We start from the raw sequence: 21403 nt of genomic DNA, 5'->3' as shown, positions 1-21403 counted from the left end.
AAAAAATTGGAACAGAAACGAGTGCAAAGGATAATGTTGTTAAAAAAAAAAAAATTACCCTGGCATGGATTCTGCCAATATAAAGTAATTATTAAATAAAAATAAAAATAAAAATAAAAATAAACAAATAAATAAATAAAAGATAATAATAATAATAATTACCCCAAATGCAGCCAGCTGGTAAAAATACAAATGTATATTTCTCCTTCCAGATCTTGTCTCTTTCCTTGGGCCCGGATAGCTAGATTCTTAGAGGCCTATCTTTCTGCTCGGTTCTGAGAGCTCCTGCAGCTTCGTCCTTTGCCTCTGCTCCCTTCAGCCTCCAGCCAGTACAAAGATGAATCTGTCTCTCTTGCCTTCCTAAGTAATTCTCTTCTGGCTCTAGCTCAACTCCGACTCTTGGCTTTTTCTGACTTGACGGCCCCCTCTCCATGTGATTTGGCTGAATTCTCCCCCCTGGGCTTCTGCTTTCTTCTTATATACCAGAGAGAGGGATTATGGATTTTCTCCCATAGTGCTCTCTGGTCCTAAGAACTTCAAGGGAGGTGTGAATTCACAAAATTACAAAGTTTACTTTGTGAATCTCCCATACTTGTGAATTCCAATGAGTAAAAGTGTAAACACAAGCATTGTATTAATTAGTTCTACTTAGTACCTTGTTTCAGCTTCTGGCCCAAAACATCAACTCTAATGAGTTAGCAGTTTGTAAAGATTCCAACATAGACTGTTTCTCTTTTCCTTAAATCTTTTCAGACTCCCTGCCTGATTCATATCGGCATCCAGGATCTTTCGAACTCTGATGCCATTCTCTCTCTCCAGCCATATTTCACTTCCTTCCTCTCCACCCATGTTATGCTCCAGACAAAACAAACTCCATTTTTGGCCCCAACAGAACACACCCAGAGCTTCCTTTGCCTCTTTCCTTTTGCTGTATCTCCAATGTCCTCACCTTGTCTTCTGTTGAATTCCTATCCAGTCTTTCAAAACCTACTAAAATGGCCCCTACTCTAGGAATCCTTCCTTCATCTTCCCTCAAGGTGTATAACCTGCCCTTTTAGACCTACCACATAGGTATTTTCACATAGCACTTATTATGTAATCTTGTACAGTAGAAATATCTCTAAAGGTGATTCAAGGCAATTCCAATAGATTTGTGATAGAGCCATCTGCATCCAGAGAGAGGACTATGGAGACTGAAAGTACATCACAACATATTATTTTCACCTTTGTTGTTGTAGTTTGCTTTTTTTCTTTCTCATTTTTTTCCATTTTTGATCCTATTTTTCTTTCACAGAATGATAAATGTGGAACTATATTTGGAATTACACATGTTTAACCTATACTTAATTACTTGCTGTCTAGGAAAGGAAGGGAGAAAAATTTTGAACACAAAGTTTTGTAAGAGTGAATATTGAAAACTATCTTTGTATTTTGAAAAATAAAAAGCTATTATTATTATTTTTTAAATTATGTCTAGATATCATATTCCCCATTCCTACATAGTGAACTCACAGAGGAAAGAGACAATGTTTTACCTAAATATTCCATTTACCAAGGACCCTGGGGCAGTATGCTACACACAGAATACAAGAAAGATGTGGGATTTCTTTAGCCCAGGGAATCTGCAATGTGGGAATTTTTTCCATATTTCCACATTTGTGGAATGTCACAAATTTGTGACATTCACAGTTTTTGCGCATGTCACAAATCACACCTATCTATGATTGTCATAGGAGTTAGGTCATAGGATCATGACACAGCTAGAAAAGACAAGTAATACTTAAATTCAGATAGTCTTATTTTCAAATACATCATTTTCTCTTACAAAGTATTTATTTTTTAAATTCCTTTTTAAAAAAATTCTGAGTTCTGAATTTTCTCTCTTCTTCCCCTTCCATCCATTGAGAAATATCATACATTTATATCATTTATACACATGAAATAATGCAAACAATTCTGAAAAATTGATGGAAAAAAAATGCAAGAAAAAGAAAGTGAACAAATTGTGCTTCACTATCTGCCCTCAGATTCCGCTGATTCTCCCTTTGGAAGTGGATAGCAATTTTTTTTTTATAATCATAAGTCCTTCAGAATTTTCTTGGATGATCATATTGCTGAGATTGATCCTTAAATCATTCACAGTTGATCATGCAGTATATTAGTGTTCCTACTACTCTGTTGTCTGGGCTTACCAAGGTCTTTTCAGGGTCATTCATCCACTTTTGCTGACCACTTTTATCCAACTCTTACTTGGAGCTCAAAAAACTGTAAGTTTACTTGGGAAAAATTTTTACAGTCATTGTTTCTGATAAAGGCCTCATTTCTCAAATATACAGAGAACTGAGTTAAATTTATAAGAACACAAGTCTCCCCAATTGATAAATGGTCAAAAGATATGAACAATTTTCACATGAAAAAATTAAAGTCATAGGCTCTAAAATCACTATGGATTAGAAAAATGCAAATTAAAACAACTCTAAGGTACCACCTTAGATTAGCTACTTTAAGGTACCACTTAGATTGGCTAAGATGGCAGGAAAAAAATAATGATAAATATTGGAGGGGATGTGGGAAAATTGGGACACTAATGCCTTGTTGATGTTGTAACCATTCTGGAGAGCAATTTGCAACTTTGCCCAAAGGGCTATCAAACTGTCTATACCTTTTGATCCATCAGTGTCACTGATGAGGTTTGGATTTGGGGAACCCAAATGAAATTAGGGTTTCTGGTGGTCAGGGAGTTAAATGAGGCAGGTTCAGGGAATCAAATGGAGCTCCCCTGCAACCTCTTGGGATTCGGTGCAAGGGTAGGGAGTTTTGGGGACTCCCTTCTGGTGGCACAGATGCTCTCTGTAAAGGAATTTACAGAACTGAAAACCTAGATTGATAAAAGAAGTTTATTATGGGGATTGGAAGTAAGGTTAAAGTATGGTTAGGGAAATAGGTGAGGGTAAAGAGAGGATAGCACTGGAAAGAATATTCCAGGGGACAGATCTATGGAAAATGGAGTTTTGCACTGAGAATGCAGTTCTCAGTGGGCAGAAGACCTTGGCAAAAAAGGGAACTGCCAAGGTCCATCTGCAAACACCTAAGTTGATGGAAGCTCATTATATTGCTTTGTCTTGATGGGAGTTGGGAAACCGGAGCAAATCATCAGAATGGGGGCTGGGAGAGCCCAAGTTGGCTCAGATCCTATGGGGCTGGGACAAGCCCAGAGAAGCGCCTATTGGAATTCAATGGGATGCTTTTGACCAGGATTTGTCAATCAAAGGCCCTGGCATCTTGAACTGAAAATGTCTCAACCAGGAAGGGCTGGGAATCAGAAAGGAATCACAAATCAATAGGAAACACAGTTTCTTAAAGGGACCACAACCCGCTTCATTCTCCCCTTAAAGAGTTAAAACTTAAATTCATTTAAAGGAAAAAGTACTTGGGGAACAGTCTCTTATTGAGGCAGAACTGAAGGAGATTTTCTCCTTCAAGGATTTTCAGAGTTTTGGGGTCCCCTCTTCATCACTACTGGGTACATATCTCAAAGAGATCATAAAAGAAAGGAAAGGATCCACACGTAGCAGCTTATTTTATGGTGGCAAGGAATTAGAAATGGAGTGCATGTCCATCAATTAGGGAACAGCTGAATAAATTGTGGAAAAAATATGCTTGAAATGTGAAAATGACAAGGACTCCCAAAGGGAAGTATGCCCCAAACTGCACATGTTCCCAAGACCAGGAATTCCTAGTCAAAGAAGGTACGCTTGACCATAGAGTTCACTGAGCATAGAAGTTAATCAATGATTCATCAAGCCTTCCTAGAGACTTCCAGGTGTCCTTGCTACTGGAGAATAACAAAGAAAAAATGCTATTCTTATAGCTCTCCCCTGGAAAAATGTCTTGGAGAGATGACTGATGATCCCGACTAGGGACCTTCCTAGAAGGTCCTTGGACTAGCCTTCCAAGAGACTTCTGGGTATCCCAGTTATAGGGGGGAAAAAATCTGTTATCTCTAGTTGTCCCAAAAGAATTTGTAAGGGCAAAAAGTGGGTTAAATTCCAAGAGGAGTTAGAAATTTTAAAAAGATAAATTCCCTAGTGGAAATTTACAATTAAACCAGGAAGAAGACACCATTAAAGGGAAGACACAGTGAGATGGGGGCAAGTCATTGAGAGGGGAGGAGAGGACTAACTCTAATAAAGAGTTTAGCATGACCTACTGTACAAGCAGGCCCTTTATAAGGAAGATATAATCTCAGGTATTTGACATTAAAACTAGCCTTTCTGATTGGATAAGTAAAGGTAGGATTTCTAGAGACCTCTACCTGGGTGGAAACTGTAATAGAATGTCCATTGAAACTTACCTTCTTAATTCTAAAGAAGATTCAATCACTGTTCCTCCCATCTTGCCTCCCAGCTAGGCTTCCAGACTGTATACTGTGATTCTCTGAGCCCACCTAGCTATCCAGCACCACATCAGGTCCTTGTCTCCTTCTGTACTCCACATTCATTTGGTGATCTCATCAGCTCCCATGGATTTAATGCTGATGATTACCTTTTCTACTTCAATCTGGTATCTCCAACCGCCTTTCAGAAATCTAAAACTAGATGTCCCTTAGACATTTTAAAATTCAGCATCTTCAAAACAGAGATCATGATCTTTCTCCCAGTCCCTTCTTCCTATCGTTTCTATTATTGTAGAAAACAAGATTCTCTTAGTCCGTCAGGCTCCCAATTTAGTAATCATCTGATATTGATGTGGTTTGAGTGGTCTAGATTCTTGGTGGTCTAGAGATTAGTAACAATAAGTACCCTACAAGGTACTCTCTCCCTCATAGTATTTTCCCTTTGATGGTGTCTTTCTCCTTACTGTAGCTAATTGTGATTAGATCTAAAGTCTACTATGGATTTAGTCTGCCAGTCAATGGTGTACTCCTGTCTCTTGTTCTTTGTGTCTCTGTCTACTCTGTCTCTCTCTCTCACACACACACACACACACAAACACCCTACTATAAACTCCAATGGCTCCCCTATTGCCTCCAGTATCAAACAAAAAATTTCTCTTTGGCATTTAAAACCTTTTATAACCTAACTTTCTCCTATCTTTTCCTTCTTCTTATCCCTTATTTCCTGACATGTATTCTCTCATCCAGTGACAGTATCTTTCAGGCTATTGCTCCACAAGACATTCCATCTCTTGACAGGAACATAATCTTTTTTTATTATTATTATAGCCTTTTATTTACAAGTTATATGCATGGGTAATTTTACAGCATTGACAATTGCCAAACTTTTTGTTCCAATTTTTCCCCTCCTTCCTTCCACCCCCTCCCCCAGATGGCAGGTTGACCAATACATGTTAAATATGTTAAAGTATAAATTAAATACAAAATAAGTATACATGTCCAAATAGTTATTATGCTGTACAAAAAGAATCGGACTTTGAAATAGTGTACAATTAGCCTGTGAAGGAAATCAAAAATGCAGGCGGACAAAAATATAGGGATTGGGAATTCTATGTAATGGTTCTTAGTCATCTCCCAGAGTTCTTTCGCTGGGTGTAGCTGGTTCAGTTCATTACTGCTCCATTGGAACTGATTTGGTTCATCTCATTGTTGAAGATGGCCACGTCAATCAGAATTGATCATCATATAGTATTGTTGTTGAAGTGTATAATGATCTCCTGACAGGAACATAATCTTTAGCTGTACTGTACGGAATCCTCCCCTTCCTCAGCTCCTTTAAGTCTCCACTAACTAGTACTTGCTCCTGGAAGTCTTCCCCAACCCTTTTTAAGTGCCTTCAGCTTGTTAATTATCTCCTACTTATGGTATATATAACTTGCCCTGTATACATTTGCTAGCTGGTTTCCCTTTTACAAAGTGAGGACTGATTTTTTGCCACCTTTTGTATCTTCTGCACTTAGCACTAGGCCTGGCACACAGATGGTGCTTAATATATGTTTATTAATTATATATTTTATTTCCTTTCAGATGTAAACTATTTTCTATGTATCTTCCCAGCATTTGGCACTCGTCTTTATATATACCTATACATAGGAAAACCGAAATAAATGCTTTTTCATATTCATTTGTAATACAGCGCCAGACTTTAAGTTCTAGGAGACCTAAGACTCAGTCACTTAGCTGCGTGATCTTGGGTAAGCTAATTAATGTCCGAGTTTCCCCTTCTGTAAAATGGGGATAGTAACAGCACCAAACTCCCAGGGTTCGAGAAGATCAAACAAGCTATTTGTAAAGCCCTTTGCAAGCTTAAGAGGGCCAACTGAGCACTACCCATCATTTCATTTATCCATTCATTGATGCCAGCGTTCGGGACAAATCATGCAGGAAACAGCACTATTTTACTGTCCCAGAATAGTGGTTTACATGCACTTTGAGACAGGACTAAATTATTCCTTCTCGTTTTCAGGGCCTTCTTTACCTGCAGTTTCTCTTCCTAGAAAAGAGGTGAGTGATTCTTTTATTCTTCGTAGGAGCCACCCTACCAAGCTTTGAAGTTGATTCACTCTTGTCTTAAGCCATCCCTGATGCCAGCGATGGAGAAGAGGACCTTTCCTCCTCTGCGCTGGGCGCAAAGTTGGCACTTAATACAGGCTTTCGGAATTGCACTGAATATCCGAAGTCTCCGGGAAAAAATACTTTTGTTTTCCTAAATTTGTTCCCACATCTGTTACTGAGTGACCGCATATAGTTTTTTGGCTGCCCACCTCACGGTACCCTTGGGAAACACGATCAACAAAACGATAAAACCCAAAGACGGATATCTCGCGAGATTCCCTTATCCCACCCTTCGACTGTCGCCATATATTTCGTCACTTCCGCTCCAAGGTGCACGTTCAGCGCGAGCGTCAAAATGTACGCCTGCGCAAACTCTCTTACGCTCCCTCCGCGCTTTTCCCCTTAGGGTATAAATTGGTGTGCTCTAAACCAGTTAGTTCTGTTCGGACATGATGTTGCAGTGGTTTTCTGCTTGTGGAGCGGTAAGTTTCCATGCTCACCCCGATCCGCTTCCTCGAGGCTTCCTGCTCCTCCTTTGTAGTCTTCCATTTTCTGACTACTTTCCTCCTTCCTTCTTGACTGCAGAAGTTTAGTGGTAACAGGATCGGCACTCTAAAGCGCGTTCACGGGGCTCCTCGCGCTGAGGGAGCCTGGGCCCCTTTCTTCCAGCGCGGGACTCTCGGGTCCGGTGCTTCCCCAGCTCCAGATAGCCTGGTGGTGCAGGGCTTAGAGCCCCGGGCTTGAAATTGGGAAGAGTGGATTTCACAAATCTGAACGCCAAACGTGGCTTTAGCTGGTCTGCCTCGGTTTTCTGCGCTCTAACGGGGAGATATTAACTCTCCTCCCAGAGTCCGCGTGCCTGGTACTCAATGGTTGTTTACTCTTTACCCTTCTCTCCATCCCCAGGAAAGCCTTAAAATTGTGTTCCATCAGCGATTGTTATAAATCCCCCATGTTAGGATGCGCTGTGGGTAGAGTAATAGGGCGAAAGATTGGAGCTGGAAGGATCTTGAACCTTCTAACTGGCCCCTAGATTCCACAACTTGGTTGAGGCGTGATAATATGCTTCAGATTAATACAACCTCTTATCTCGAAGGACTTGTAGTTTAGTCTGTTGGCGGCCGTGGTGAGGGCAAGGGTAAGGGCGGAGGGGAGACACATTGAAATGGTGAAACCTTCTGGTGACACTTGATTACCGGATTAGGAAAGGTCTTTGGATGGGAAGTAACTGCCGCCGGCTGTGAAAATCGGCCACGTGGGCATACAGTGCCCTCTAGAGGAAATAGGTAAGGTTGGCTGTAATGGAATATGTTGCAGTTCTAAGCTACTTCACAGTGCCAGAGGAAGGAAGTTCATTAGGGAGCCGCTCATGCATTGGGCAGGGGAGTTGTTTGAACTTGTAACCTGTATGGTAGGTAGCTGTAGAAACGGGGCTTTGCAGGATAAAATAGCTGTTTACACTAACAGCAGCTGAGTAAAATGAGTCTTCCATGTTATTTGCAGTAATCTTGTAAGAAATTGCTTTCTTTTTCTCTTGGAAGGTGGGTAGGTAGTCCTTGTAGAAAACCAATCATACCTACAAAGATGTTTGATTTCTTGGAATACTTTTGTCATGGGTTTTGGGGGCATGATGGTAATAACATGGCCATGCTAAAGATAAGTGAGCTTCTTTAAGAAATGATTAGCTGATAAAGCCATATGCAAAAAATGCTCTTTGAATCATGTCAGATTTATTTCCATCGGTTGAACTTTCCTTGAATATTCAACGTGGATATCCTGGCTAGATAATTCCAGGCTCTGTCCAAGTGGCGAAAGGGAGCGTATGGTCTTGTCCTATGACGTATAGTCCCATTCCACAACGTTGGAGAATAAGCCGGGCCTTGTGTCTGCACCTGCATATTCCTAAACCTTCTCAGAGTCTTTGGACTATGACTGAGGAGACAAACCATGTAGGAAACAATATTGTTACTGCTTCACTCGTTTGAGGAGTATGAATTTGTTTCCTGCTTTGAAAAATGTTGTAACCTGTTTTCTCTTGCTCTTTAGGGTTATCATGCACAGAAATAAGTCCAGAAGACACCTGGGGTGAGTTGACAAGAAATTTCCTTTAAACATGTGGAACTACTAATCCAGTATATTCTGGTTGTCTTTTGGGAGGCGTTTAATACAATGCTTATAGAAACTGTTGAGACTTTTAAGTCTCCAAGGGTTAGTTAACAAAGTGTCCTGGGGTGGTAATTGGTAATACAGCAAAATTGAGTCCTGGAATTGGTTCCCATTTAATCGCCAATGTCAGATAATATGTGTTTTTTAGTGTCTTTCAGTATCCAACGTAGATACCCTGTAGAGATGAATCTCTTCAGGCTGTATCTTTGTGGCATAAGGGAGTGTAGGGCTCTGCCCTGTGACATAGAGTCCCATTCCACAATGTTGGAGATCAAGCTGGGCCTTGTGTCTGCACCTGCATATTCCTAAACCTTCTCAAGAGTCCTGCACTGTGACTGAGGAGACAAACCATGCAGGAAACAGTACTATTTTCCCCAGAATAGTGTTTTACATGCACTTTTTACAATGCTTTTTAGTGTTTTAAATGCACTATTGTTTTACATGAGAGGAATAAATTATTGCTTCTTGTTTTTAGGACCTTCTTCATCTGCAGTTTCTTTTCCTAGAATAGAGGTGAGTAATTCTTTTATTCTTACTAGGAACCTGTGGTGGCTAGCTTTGAAGTTGAAACATTTGTCTTAAGCCATCCATTCCAACGTGAATATCCTGAGGGTCACTCCCCAGGCACTGTTCAGGTGGCGAAAGGGAGCGTATGGTCTTGTCCTATGACGTATAGTCCCATTCCACAACGTTGGAGAATAAGCCGGGCCTTGTGTCTGCACCTGCATATTCCTAAACCTTCTCAGAGTCTTTGGACTATGACTGAGGAGACAAACCATGTAGGAAACAATATTGTTACTGCTTCACTCGTTTGAGGAGTATGAATTTGTTTCCTGCTTTGAAAAATGTTGTAACCTGTTTTCTCTTGCTCTTTAGGGTTATCATGCACAGAAATAAGTCCAGAAGACACCTGGGGTGAGTTGACAAGAAATTTCCTTTAAACATGTGGAACTACTAATCCAGTATATTCTGGTTGCCTTTTGGGAGGCGTTTAATACAATGCTTATAGAAACTGTTGAGACTTTTAAGTCTCCAAGGGTTAGTTAACAAAGTGTCCTGGGGTGGTAATTGGTAATACAGCAAAATTGAGTCCTGGAATTGGTTCCCATTTAATCGCCAATGTCAGATAATATGTGTTTTTTAGTGTCTTTCAGTATCCAATATAGATACCCTGTAGAGATGAATCTCTTCAGGCTGTATCTTTGTGGCATAAGGGAGTGTAGGGCTCTGCCCTGTGACATAGAGTCCCATTCCACAATGTTGGAGATCAAGCTGGGCCTTGTGTCTGCACCTGCATATTCCTAAACCTTCTCAGAGTCCTGCACTGTGACTGAGGAGACAAACCATGCAGGAAACAGTACTATTTTCCCCAGAATAGTGTTTTACATGCACTTTTTACAATGCTTTTTAGTGTTTTAAATGCACTATTGTTTTACATGAGAGGAATAAATTATTGCTTCTTGTTTTTAGGACCTTCTTCATCTGCAGTTTCTTTTCCTAGAATAGAGGTGAGTAATTCTTTTATTCTTACTAGGAACCTGTGGTGGCTAGCTTTGAAGTTGAAACATTTGTCTTAAGCCATCCATTCCAACGTGAATATCCTGAGGGTCACTCCCCAGGCACTGTTCAGGTGGCGTAAGGGAGCATAGGGCTTTGCCCTGTGATGTACAGTCCCATTCCACAACGTTGGAGAATAAGCCGGGCCTTGTGTCTGCACCTGCATATTCCTAAACCTTCTCAGAGTCTTTGGACTATGACTGAGGAGACAAACCATGCAGGAAACAATTTTTAAATTTAACATTTGATGTAATTGATTGTATTGTTGGGGTAGTAAAACAATCTTTTTTCTTTTTTAGGTAAGATTTTGAAGCACTCAACAGCTAGTGAAGTTAGTCATGCATGTGATTTTGTTGACCCACAGTTGACACCTTTTTTAATAATGGTTTTTAAATAAACTGTTGGATATGGTAGCTCTTAATATGGGTAAGTCAAGGATCATTCAAATGCACAACAAAAGGGGATCGATCAGTCTCTCCAAAGCACCAAGGAGGAGGAGCTGTAGTTGCTTCCTTCATAGTGAGAGATAGGCTAGAAAGTAAGACCAGTAAGAAGGCAGCTGTGATCTGATCACAGCTGAAGAGAAACAGTTAATCATGGACAAGACAGTACAAAGACTGAATGCTGAAGACTGGAAAAGTAATCTTTACTGATAAAACCAAACCAAATTTAAAGGTCATATGGAAATGTTTTGGGGGGTTTTACACTTCTATGGGCCTGGAAGTCTTGTCTCCATTGAAGGAAGGTTAAATTATGAGAAATAGATTGCTAGACTGAAAGAGACAATTGCAGAAAATCCCAAGTGGAGAGTGTTGCAATATTGTCTTGCATCATTCTCCTCTTGATAAAAAAAAAATTTATCCAAGAAATGGAGATACACGTGCTTAAGTCAGTGGTTCTCAAAGTATGGTCTAGAGAATCCTGGGGATCTCCGAAACCCTTTTAGAGGGTCTACAAATTCAAAAATAGTTTTTATTTCCAATAAGGTAAATGTCTATAAATATAACCCAGATAAGCAAAAACGCTTTGGAGAGATCCTCAATTTTTAATAGGATAAAGATACTGAAAAGAGAACCACTGGCTCAAGTGGTTTGGGAACTCACCTGATTTAAATCCTGTGGAGATCTGTGGGATGGGAATTTGTGGTCCAGAAATGGACTGCTCTTCACCTTTGCTGTTAAGTGTTCCTTTAAAGATGGTTTCATTATTTTATTACAAAACTTTGTCCATTCATTCCGTGCTGAATCATGTAAAGCAGTTGATTGCAGCAAAAGAACGTTATTAAAAGTTGCATGTTAAAGATGTGAAAAATTGTAGTCATATGCTAGAAACCATGTAGAAAAGACTCTCCTATGTTGGAGACAGGAAACAAAGAGCTAAGAAGAACGTGACTACCTGTGTGTAAACTCCAATACTATTAACAAACAACACATCCTAAATTCCTGAGATAAGATAATGTGTGTCCCAGGAAATTGGCCATCTCCGCCCAGGAACTAGATAACGAGTATGCCCCAGGATGCCAGCCACACCTGTGGTCTGACATTCTTTTTACATTGCAACCCCCCACCCAGAAATCATATATAACTAAGATCCTTTTCGTTCAATAAATGAGAGACCTTGCTCCACCTCAACTCGTCTCCCTCCTCATTTTCTAAACCCATTCCTTTACAGGCATTAGCCTTACAGGCATTGTCCACCTCGAGACCCACATGTAGGTCACCTGCTGGACGGGTCATTTGGCACCCAACGTGGGGCCCCGAGGCTGGACACCTGCCTGGCAGATTAGGAAGAAGCCTATTTGTCCGGACCTGCTACGAGACCGCTCCACGGAGAGCCCGCAACTGAAAAGTGAGTAATCATCTGCCGCACTCATGGGGACTAACTTATCTAAAGAACAGGCCTTTATTAAGGACCTTAAGAGTAGCCTTAGAGAAAGAGGAGTTAAAATTAAGAAAAAGGATCTTGTTCGGTTTTTCCTTTTCATTGATGATGTCTGTCCCTGGTTCATTGTCAACAGCCCTGAAATCCATCCTGCTAAGTGGCAAAAGGTGGGACGGGATCTTAATAACAAGTTGAAAACCGAAGGGCCCGAATCCGTACCCATTCATGTTCTTTCCTATTGGAATCTGATCAATGACATTGTAGAATGTGCCTCCCTTGACGGGGGTACACGACAGTTACTCATTTCTGTAGAGTCCTGTCTCCGCCCTTTGTCCCGTGCAGCATCCATCCAGTCTCTCCAAAAAACAGGGAAGCCGTCTTCACGACCTCCGTCAGTGATCATTGAGATCCCTTCTGTCACACCCAAGTCTATCTACCCCCTACTTCCCAAAGAAGGGACTCCCCCCGTAGAAAGCAATCTCGCATACCCCGTCTTCCCCGCAGAACCTAAACTCCCTGTGAAAAATGAAAGTGAAACTCAGGATGCCCTTAGCGCCTCAGACGTTGCTGAATTAGAAAGGGAGGCCGCAGGGTATATTCCACCTCCTTACAGCTTGCCCCTTCTTACCGCCCTGTCGCCCCGGTCATTGACCTCACCACAGCTAAGCAAGACTTAACTGAAAAAGTAAAAAACCTTCGAGAAGTTCTAGACTTACAAACTCAATATCTACAAATGACGAGCGAACTCTCGGCATTACAACAATCTTTACAAAGAACTCCCTCCCTGTGTCAGGGTATCAGAGACAATTACCCAAAGCGGTGAGACCCTTGAAGAATAAGAGAATGCTAATGCACCCTGCCGTGCAGCGCTTCGCAGTCAGTTCAAGAACAACTTACTGCGGGACACATTGTACCCTCCACCTCCCCATGGAATACACCCATTTTTGTTATTAAAAGGTCAGTACCTGGAGGCTTCTCCACGACTTAAGGGCTTTCAATAAAACCATGATCCCTATGGGCGCCCTGCAACCAGGGCTGCCCGCCCCCATAGCTATTCCTGCCGGTTTCCATAAAATTGTTATTGACCTCAAAGATTGTTTCTTTTCCATACCATTGCACCCTGAAGATTCTAAACGCTTTGCCTTCACTATCCTTATCACCAATTGCATAGGACCTTCCCCACAGTTCCAATGGAAAGTCCTTCCCCAGGGCATGACCAACAGCCCCACCCTTTGTCAAAAGTATGTGGCTCAAACCATTGACCCTTTGCGATACCCTCACTTGTATATAATCCATTGCGTGGATGACATTCTCCTTGCTGGCTCCTTGGAGCAGGAGTTGTCCATTATTTCTCAGAACTTAATTTCAGCCCTAGGAGCCAGGGGCCTCCATATTTCTCCTGAAAAAGTTCAATTGACCTCCCCTCATTTTTTTCTTGGTTTTGAACTACAGTCTAACGGAGTCACCACCCAAAAAGCTCAGATTTGTACTGACAATCTTTGCACACTCAATGATTTCCAAAAATTATTGGGGGATATAAACTGGTTACGACCCTACCTGAAACTCGCCACAGGAGACCTAAAACCCCTATTTGACATTTTAAAGGGCGATTCTGACCCTACATCATTCAGACATCTGACACAAGGGAAAATCGCGCTAAAAAAGGTAGAAAAGGCTATTGACAATCAGAAAATTGGCTATTTCGACCCACTCTGGCTCCTTTTATTTCCCACCACTCTTTCCCCCACGGGCTTGTTATGGCAAAAATGTCCTCTATACTGGGTCCATGGCCCTGCTACACCCAACAAAATTCTCCCCACCTATCCCCAATTAACTGCAGACCTCATGAAAGAAGGACGAATCCTCTCCATAAAGATCTTCGGGAAAGAGCCCAATCATATCGCCTGCCCATATACAACAACACAGATATATGGCTCCAACAAAATAGTGATGACTGGGCAACGGCTTCAGTTTCCTTCATGGGAACTATCTCCAATCACTTCCCTTCAGACAAGCTTATTCAATTTCTCAAACACACTCCCATGGTTTTCCCCCACATTACTAGAACTTCTCCACTCAAGAATGCTCACCTTATATTCACTGATGGGTCCTCCACAGGTAAAGCAGCAGTTAAAGCAGATGGAAAACTTACGTCCTTTCAAACCCCCTATGCCTCAGCCCAATTGGTAGAGCTCTCTGCGGTCATTTGGGCTTTTGAAAGATTTACGGCTCCCCTAAATATTTACACTGATAGTGCCTATATTGCTAACTCTATCCCTTTACTTGAAACTGTCCCTTACATCAAGCCCTCCACCAACGCCTCTCCTTTATTTTCACAAATCCAAATGCTCATCCTTGATTGAACAGAACCCTTTTTTTATCGGTCTTATCAGGGCTCATTCTGACCTTCCGGGCCCTCTCGCTGAAGGTAATGATGCTTTTGATCAAGCGACCAGGGATGCCACTATCGCAGCAACTATGAGCCCCGTGCCTCCTGTGGCTGCGGCCATTAAGGCCCATGAGTTACACCATCTCAATGCACAGACTCTCCGCCTACAATGTGGCATAACTAGAGGACAAGCGAGACAGATTGTTAAGCAATGCCCTGGCTGCTTGGTGCACCTACCAGAACCCCATCTGGGAGTCAACCCCTGTGGCCTCATCCCCAGAGAATTGTGGCAAATGGATGTGACTCATTTTTCTCCCTTTGGTAATCTCAAGTACATCCATGTCTCTATTGACACATTTAGCGGGTTCATCTTCGCCTCCCTACAGACGGAAGAATCCTCTAAAAAACATCATCTGCCACCTCATATCGGCTTTCGCTGTCATCCCAAGGCCCAAAGTTATTAAAACTGGATAATGGCCCCGGATATTTCAGCACTTCCTTTAAACAATTCTGTGCCCACCTAGACATTAAACACGTTACAGGTATCCCCTACAATCCTCAGGGGCAGGGAATTGTCGAAAGGGCCCACCAAACTCTAAAAAGAACGATTTCTAAATTACAATCTGGCACACAGATGCTTTATACCCACTCTGGCAATTCCAAGACATTGTTGAACCATGCCCTTTTCGTCCTGAATTTCCTCACCCTTGACTCGGAGGGGAAGTCTGCGGCAGATCGCCTTTGGCATCCCTCCACCGCTGACACATATGCACAGACAAAATGGAGAGACCCTATCACTAATCAATGGCATGGTCCTGACCCTGTCCTCATTTGGGGTAAAGGACATGCTTGTGTGTATGACTCCCAAGCTCAAAATGCTAGATGGCTCCCAGAACGACTAATAAAATCCTTTAATTCACCCAGGGACCCCCCTTAGGTTATGTTTCTCCTCTGCTCTTTTTCAGATGACTCCGGTTTGCGCCCTGCTGATCCCCCTCCTGGCCTATGACATAGTTCAAATTGCCATGACACAACATATCATGAACTATACTTGGACAGTCAGTAATGGTGCAGGCGATGTTATTTGGGGTACGTCTAGACTCACACACGAGGTCTGGTGGCCCACATTATATCCAGACCTTTGTAAACTAGCCCTGGGGGCTCCGGCCAATTGGGACTTAGAAGGATATTATGACCAACATAAGGCCCCCTCCTCTCCCTCCCCTCCGGGGAGACTTGGTCTTGATCCATGGGGAGGCTGTGGTGCGCATAGCAGGAGAAGTATGTTGAGAACGATCACCTTCTATGTCTGCCCTGGTTTTCATAGAGACCATTCTTGGAATTCAAAATGCGGTGGCTTATCTGATTATTACTGCCGTAGCTGGGGGTGTGAAACAACAGGAGATACTTATTGGAGTCCCTCTTCCTCGTGGGATTTTATTACTGTAAATGCTAACTATACGCACCACAAACCGGGAAGTGCAGGATGGACAAACTTGCCAGAGTGTGCAGGATGGTGTCACCCCCTGCGTATCCAATTCACTGACTCAGGCAAAAAATATAGAGAATGGACTCGGGGTGTCTCATGGGGCCTAAGACTGTACAAAGAACGGTATGATGATGGCCTAATCTTCACTATAAAACTTAAGAAGGAAGCTCCTAGCCAATACCCAACAGCAGCCATAAGCCCCAACCCCGTGCTCAAAAAAGATTTACCCCCCTCTCCCCAGAACTCCCCGCTCCATGGTCCCTGTATCCTCTAAATTACCTCCTGCCTCTATTATTCCTAGACCTACCTTACCTGCTAGTCCCTGGTCCTCAACTCAGTTATTACTTTCTCTTGTGTACGCCTCATCACATGCTCTCCACAATCTTAATTACACCCAGGATGAGGAATGCTGGATCTGTTTCTCAGCCGTGCCACCCTTCTATGAGGGCATAGCCCGCCGAGGAGACCTGACATTTACCAACAGCCCCTCTAGTCTCCAATGGAACACAGGCTCAACAAAAGGACTTACCCTGAGTAAAATTGCTGGCCTCGGGCTTTGTATAACAACTCCCGACAACCCCTCCCTCTCGCCCTTGAGCCTATTTGTGATACAACAATTGAAATCAACTCCTCTTACATATATGTGGCTGCCCCAAATGGGTCTTACTTCGCCTGTTCCTCTGGGCTCACCACCTTTGTCCCTTCTCAAACATTCATCTCCTCTCATGACTTTTGTGTTCTCGTCACACTCCTCCTTCACATTACCATTCACCCGCCTGAGGACCTTCTGTCTTTTTGGAACACGGGCACCTCCCCCCATGCCAGGTCCAAAAGGGAACTCCTGACCGCCATTTCACTTGCTGTTATAGTTGGGTTGGCGGGAGCCGGTACCGGGATAGCCTCCCTAGTCACCTCTAATCAGCAATATTCTCAACTTAGTGCTGCTATAGATAGAGATCTCTGAGAACTTCAGACAGGTCTAGAACATCTCAAAGACTCGGACGCCTCCTTAGCAGAAGTGGTTCTACAAAACAGAAGGGGATTAGACCTGTTGTTCTACTATCAACACCTTCCTAAGGCAGATTCTTATGAAAACCTCAACATCAACGAGCCTGGTGCTGCTTTTTTTTTTTTTTTTTTTTTTTTTTATTTAATAATAACTTTGTATTGACAGAATCCATGCCAGGATAATTTTTATACAACATTATCCCTTGCAATCGCTTATGTTTTGTTTTTTCCCCTCCCTCCCTCCACCCCACCCCACCCCACCCCCAAGATGGCAAGCAGTCCTATATATGTTAAATATGTTGCAGTATATCCTAGATACAATACATATTTGCAGAGCCGAACAGTTCTGCTCTGGTGCAGCTTTACAATTTTCTACCATGGTTATGAATGACCCCTGGTATCGCAGATGGTGGACTTGGTTGAAGTCCCCCTGTGCCAGCTGTGGGTGAGCCAATGATGGGATTATTGTGGCCCCATATTTCAGGAACATCATACCCTCTGGCTGCAGGAACACCCAATGATGGGATTATTGTGGGCCCGATCTCCAGAAGCACACCCCGGAAGTTTGATGCTGGGGTGCTGGGACGGATGCCACCCACATAGCCTAAGACAGGGGTCCTGCCTTTTTTCTGGCCTTTAAGGTCGGATTATTTGGGTACTGAATATGGACACCGGCCACATAGCCTAAGACAGGCCTCCCACCCATATATAAATAAAAAAGGGGGACATGCTAGAAACCATGTATAAAAGACTCTCCTATGTTGGAGACAGGAAACAAAGAGCCAAGAAGAACGTGACCCTCCAATATGGTTAACAAACAACACATCCTAAATTCCTGAGATAAGATAATGTGTGTCCCAGGAAATTGGCCATCTCCGCCCAGGAACTAGATAACGAGTATGCCCCAGGATGCCAGCCACACCTGTGGTCTGACATTCTTCTCTTTATATTGCAACCCCCCACCCAGAAATCATATATAACTAAGATCCTTTTCGTTCAATAAATGAGAGACCTTGCTCCACCTCAACTCGTCTCCCTCCTCATTTTCTAACCCCATTCCTTTACAGGCATTATCCACCTCGAGACCCACATGTAGGTGACCTGCTGGACGGGTCAGTCTTGTGTTTAATTCTTTATTCAATAAATTTTACTTGTCCCTGTTGACTTTGTACATCATTGTTGGTGTGTTTTATTAACCCTTAGATGTTTAGGTTTTAAACAATTGTTAGCCAATAATCAGTTACTGACATAACCAGTGCAAATCTTTTTTTAAATTTTATTTTATAATAACTTTATATTGACAGAATCCATGTCAGGGTAATTTTTTTACAACATTATCCCTTGCACTCGCTTCTGTTCAGATTATTCCCCTCCCTCCCTCCACCCCTTCCCCTAGATGGCAAGCAGTCTTACATATGTTAGATATGTTGCAGTATATCCTAGATACAATATATATTTGCAGAACCGAACAGTTCTCTTGTTGCACAGGGAGAATTGGATTCAGAAGGTAAAAATAACCCGGGAAGAAAAACAAAAATGCAAATAGTTCACATTCATTTCCCAGTGTTCTTTCTTTGGATGTAGCTGCTTCTGTCCATCATTTATCAATTGAAACTCAGTTAGGTCTCTGTCAAAGAAATCCACTTCCATCAGAATATGTCCTCATACAATATCGTTGTCAAAGTGTATAATGATCTCCTGGTTCTGCTCATTTCACTTAGCATCAGTTCATGTAAGTCTCTCCAAGCCTCTCTGTATTCATCCTGCTGGTCATTTCTTACAAAACAATAATATTCCATAACATTCATATACCACAATTTACCCAGCCATTCTCCACTTGATGGATATCCATTGAATTTTCAGTTTCTAGCCACTACAAACAGGGCTGCCACAAACATTTTGGCACATACAGGTCCCTTTCCCTTCTTTAGTATCTCTTTGGGGTATAAGTCCAGTAGTAGCACTGCTGAATCAAAGGGTATGCACAGTTTGATAACTTTTTGGGCATAATTCCAGATTGCTCTCCAGAATGGTTGGATTCGTTTACAACTCCACCAACAATACATCAGTGTCCCAGTTTTCCCGCATCCCCTCCAACATTCATCATTTTTTCCTGTCATCTTAGCCAATCTGACAGGTGTGCAGTGGTATCTCAGAGTTGTCTTAATTTGCATTTCTCTGATCAATAGTGATTTGGAACATTCTTTCATATGAGTGGTAATAGTTTCAATTTCATCATCTGAAAATCATCTGTTCATATCCTTTGACCATTTATCAATTAGAGAATGGCTTGATTTCTTATACATTTGAGTCAGTTCTCTATATATTTTGGAAATGAGGCCTTTATCAGAACCTTTAACTGTGAAGATGTTTTCCCAGTTTGTTGCTTCCCTTCTAATCTTGTTTGCATTAGTTTTGTTTGTACAAAGGCTTTTTGATTTGATATAATCAAAATTTTTTATTTTGTGATCAGTAATGGTCTCTAGTTCATCTTTGGTCACAAATTTCTTTCTCCTCCACAAGTCTGAGAGAAACTATCCTGTGTTTCTCTAATTTATTTATAATCTCGTTCTTTATGCCTAGGTCATGGACCCATTTTGATCTTATCTTGGTATATGGTGTTAAGTGTGGGTCCATGCCTAATTTCTGCCATACTAATTTCCAGTTATCCCAGCAGTTTTTATCAAATAATGAATTCTTATCCCCAAAGTTAGGATCTTTGGGTTTGTCAAACACTAGATTGCTATAGTTGACTATTCTGTCTTGTGAACCTGACCTTTTCCACTGATCAACTAATCTTTTTCTTAGCCAATACCAAATGGTTTTGGTGACTGCTGCTTTATAATATAATTTTAGATCAGGTACAGCTAGGCCACCTTCATTTGATTTTTTTTTTTTATTAATTCCCTTGAGATTCTCGACTTTTTATTGTTCCATATGAATTTTGTTGTTTTTTTTTCTAGATCATTAAAATATTTTCTTGGAAGTCTGATTGGTATAGCACTAAATAAATAGATTAGTTTAGGGAGTATTGTCATCTTTATTATATTCGCTCGGCCTATCCAAGAGCACTTAATATTTTTCCAATTATTTAAGTCTGACTTTATTTGTGTGGAAACTTTTTTGTAATTTTGCTCATATAATTCCTGACTTTCCCAAATATTTTATGCTATCAACAGTTATTTTGAATGGAATTTCTCTTTGTATCTCTTGCTATTGGATTTTGTTAGTGATGTATAAAAATGCTGAGGATTTATGGGGATTTATTTTGTATCCTGCTCCTTTGCTGAAATTACGAATTATTGCTAATAACTTTTTAGTAGAATCTCTGGGGTTCTCTAGGTATACTATCATATCATCTGTGAAGAGTGATAGTTTGGTTTCCTCACTGCCTACTCTAATTCCTTTAATCTCTTTCTCAACTCCTATTGCAGAGGCTAGTGTTTCTAATACAATATTGAATAATAATGGTGATAGTGGGCAACCTTGCTTCACTCCAGATCTTACTGGGAAAGGTTCCAGTTTTTCCCCATTGCATATGATGCTTACCAGTGCAAATCTTTAATAAAAACAAACCTTCCTGCTTGTCTCATTGAGCCTAATGTTAATCCTATTGAAAACAATTCACAAAGGCTGGGAACTCTTTGCTATAAAATGTTAACTTAAACTTCAGTGCATCTCTGTTTTGGGGACAAACCTGCTTGGCAGGTAGAACTGGCCCTTTGGGTACTTATCTTGGCATTCCTAACTCACCTCTGTTCTACCTTTTTGATTTAGGGTTTTTAAATCTTTGCTCAAACCTCCACTAAGGGGAAGCTTTGCCTGAACACAATCAGGTCTTTATTTTTCCCACTCCCCTCTCCTGTCATCTAAGTGTCACCCAATTAGTATTAGAAGGTGGGATTTGAACTCCGGGCCAGTCTATCCACTGTGCCATAACTGCCCCACCATGGAATACTTGCAAGGAATCCTTACTAATATATATGTACAGAAAAGGGTGTGAAAGGGCATTTTTGCAGGACTTGGAAAAAGTTGCTCAACTTTCCTAGGTACATAAAATAAGGGTATGTACTAGACCTCTGACCTGGAAGCTGTAAAGCAGTGATCCTGTGTATGATGTAAAGGAAAAAAGCAAAAAGATATGAATTATCATTTACTTCACCTCACTTTATGTATATTTTCTATATTTTAGTGTATTTTTTGTATTAGCACCTTACTTGATTTGTTTGAAATAACTAATCCATCAAATTTTCACAATTGCTTGTTCTTTCTTTTCAACCCAAAACTACTTAGTGAAGCCACTCCCTAATATAAAAGTGTTTAGGTCTGACTCATTCCTACTCTGCTAACTCTCCCTGAGTTAGGCAGTTAGGTGCTGATATAGTGCACAGATGATTGGGCC

At 41.5% G+C, this 21403-nt stretch overlaps 1 long non-coding RNA gene and 5 other non-coding genes across 11 annotated transcripts; all 6 read left to right on the top strand.

The window, feature by feature from the left end:
- The first annotated feature begins 6862 nt into the window (after nt 1–6862).
- On the top strand, nt 6863–18172 carry LOC127555601 (uncharacterized). 6 transcript variants are annotated; one of them, XR_007952245.1, is made up of 7 exons: nt 6863–6993; nt 8558–8596; nt 9153–9190; nt 9554–9592; nt 10148–10185; nt 10534–12082; nt 15470–18172. It is a non-coding gene; the product is annotated as an uncharacterized LOC127555601 (long non-coding RNA). The 6 variants fall into 6 exon arrangements; XR_007952241.1 differs by lacking the exon at nt 6863–6993 and having other exon boundaries at nt 8192–8596; XR_007952244.1 differs by lacking the exons at nt 6863–6993; nt 9554–9592 and having other exon boundaries at nt 8196–8596.
- Nucleotides 8274–8473, top strand: LOC127558481 (small nucleolar RNA SNORA73 family). The gene has a single exon (XR_007952862.1). It is a non-coding gene; the product is annotated as a small nucleolar RNA SNORA73 family (small nucleolar RNA).
- LOC127558483 (small nucleolar RNA SNORA73 family) lies at nt 8839–9042 on the top strand. Its single transcript, XR_007952864.1, has one exon. It is a non-coding gene; the product is annotated as a small nucleolar RNA SNORA73 family (small nucleolar RNA).
- Nucleotides 9270–9469, top strand: LOC127558480 (small nucleolar RNA SNORA73 family). Its single transcript, XR_007952861.1, has one exon. It is a non-coding gene; the product is annotated as a small nucleolar RNA SNORA73 family (small nucleolar RNA).
- Nucleotides 9835–10037, top strand: LOC127558482 (small nucleolar RNA SNORA73 family). The gene has a single exon (XR_007952863.1). It is a non-coding gene; the product is annotated as a small nucleolar RNA SNORA73 family (small nucleolar RNA).
- LOC127558479 (small nucleolar RNA SNORA73 family) lies at nt 10265–10464 on the top strand. The gene has a single exon (XR_007952860.1). It is a non-coding gene; the product is annotated as a small nucleolar RNA SNORA73 family (small nucleolar RNA).
- Nucleotides 18173–21403: the final 3231 nt, after the last annotated feature.

The sequence above is a fragment of the Antechinus flavipes genome, chromosome 3 (genome assembly GCF_016432865.1).
Source record: "Antechinus flavipes isolate AdamAnt ecotype Samford, QLD, Australia chromosome 3, AdamAnt_v2, whole genome shotgun sequence".
Classification (NCBI taxonomy): Eukaryota; Metazoa; Chordata; class Mammalia; order Dasyuromorphia; family Dasyuridae; genus Antechinus; species Antechinus flavipes.
This window is presented reverse-complemented; position numbering and strand designations above follow the sequence as displayed.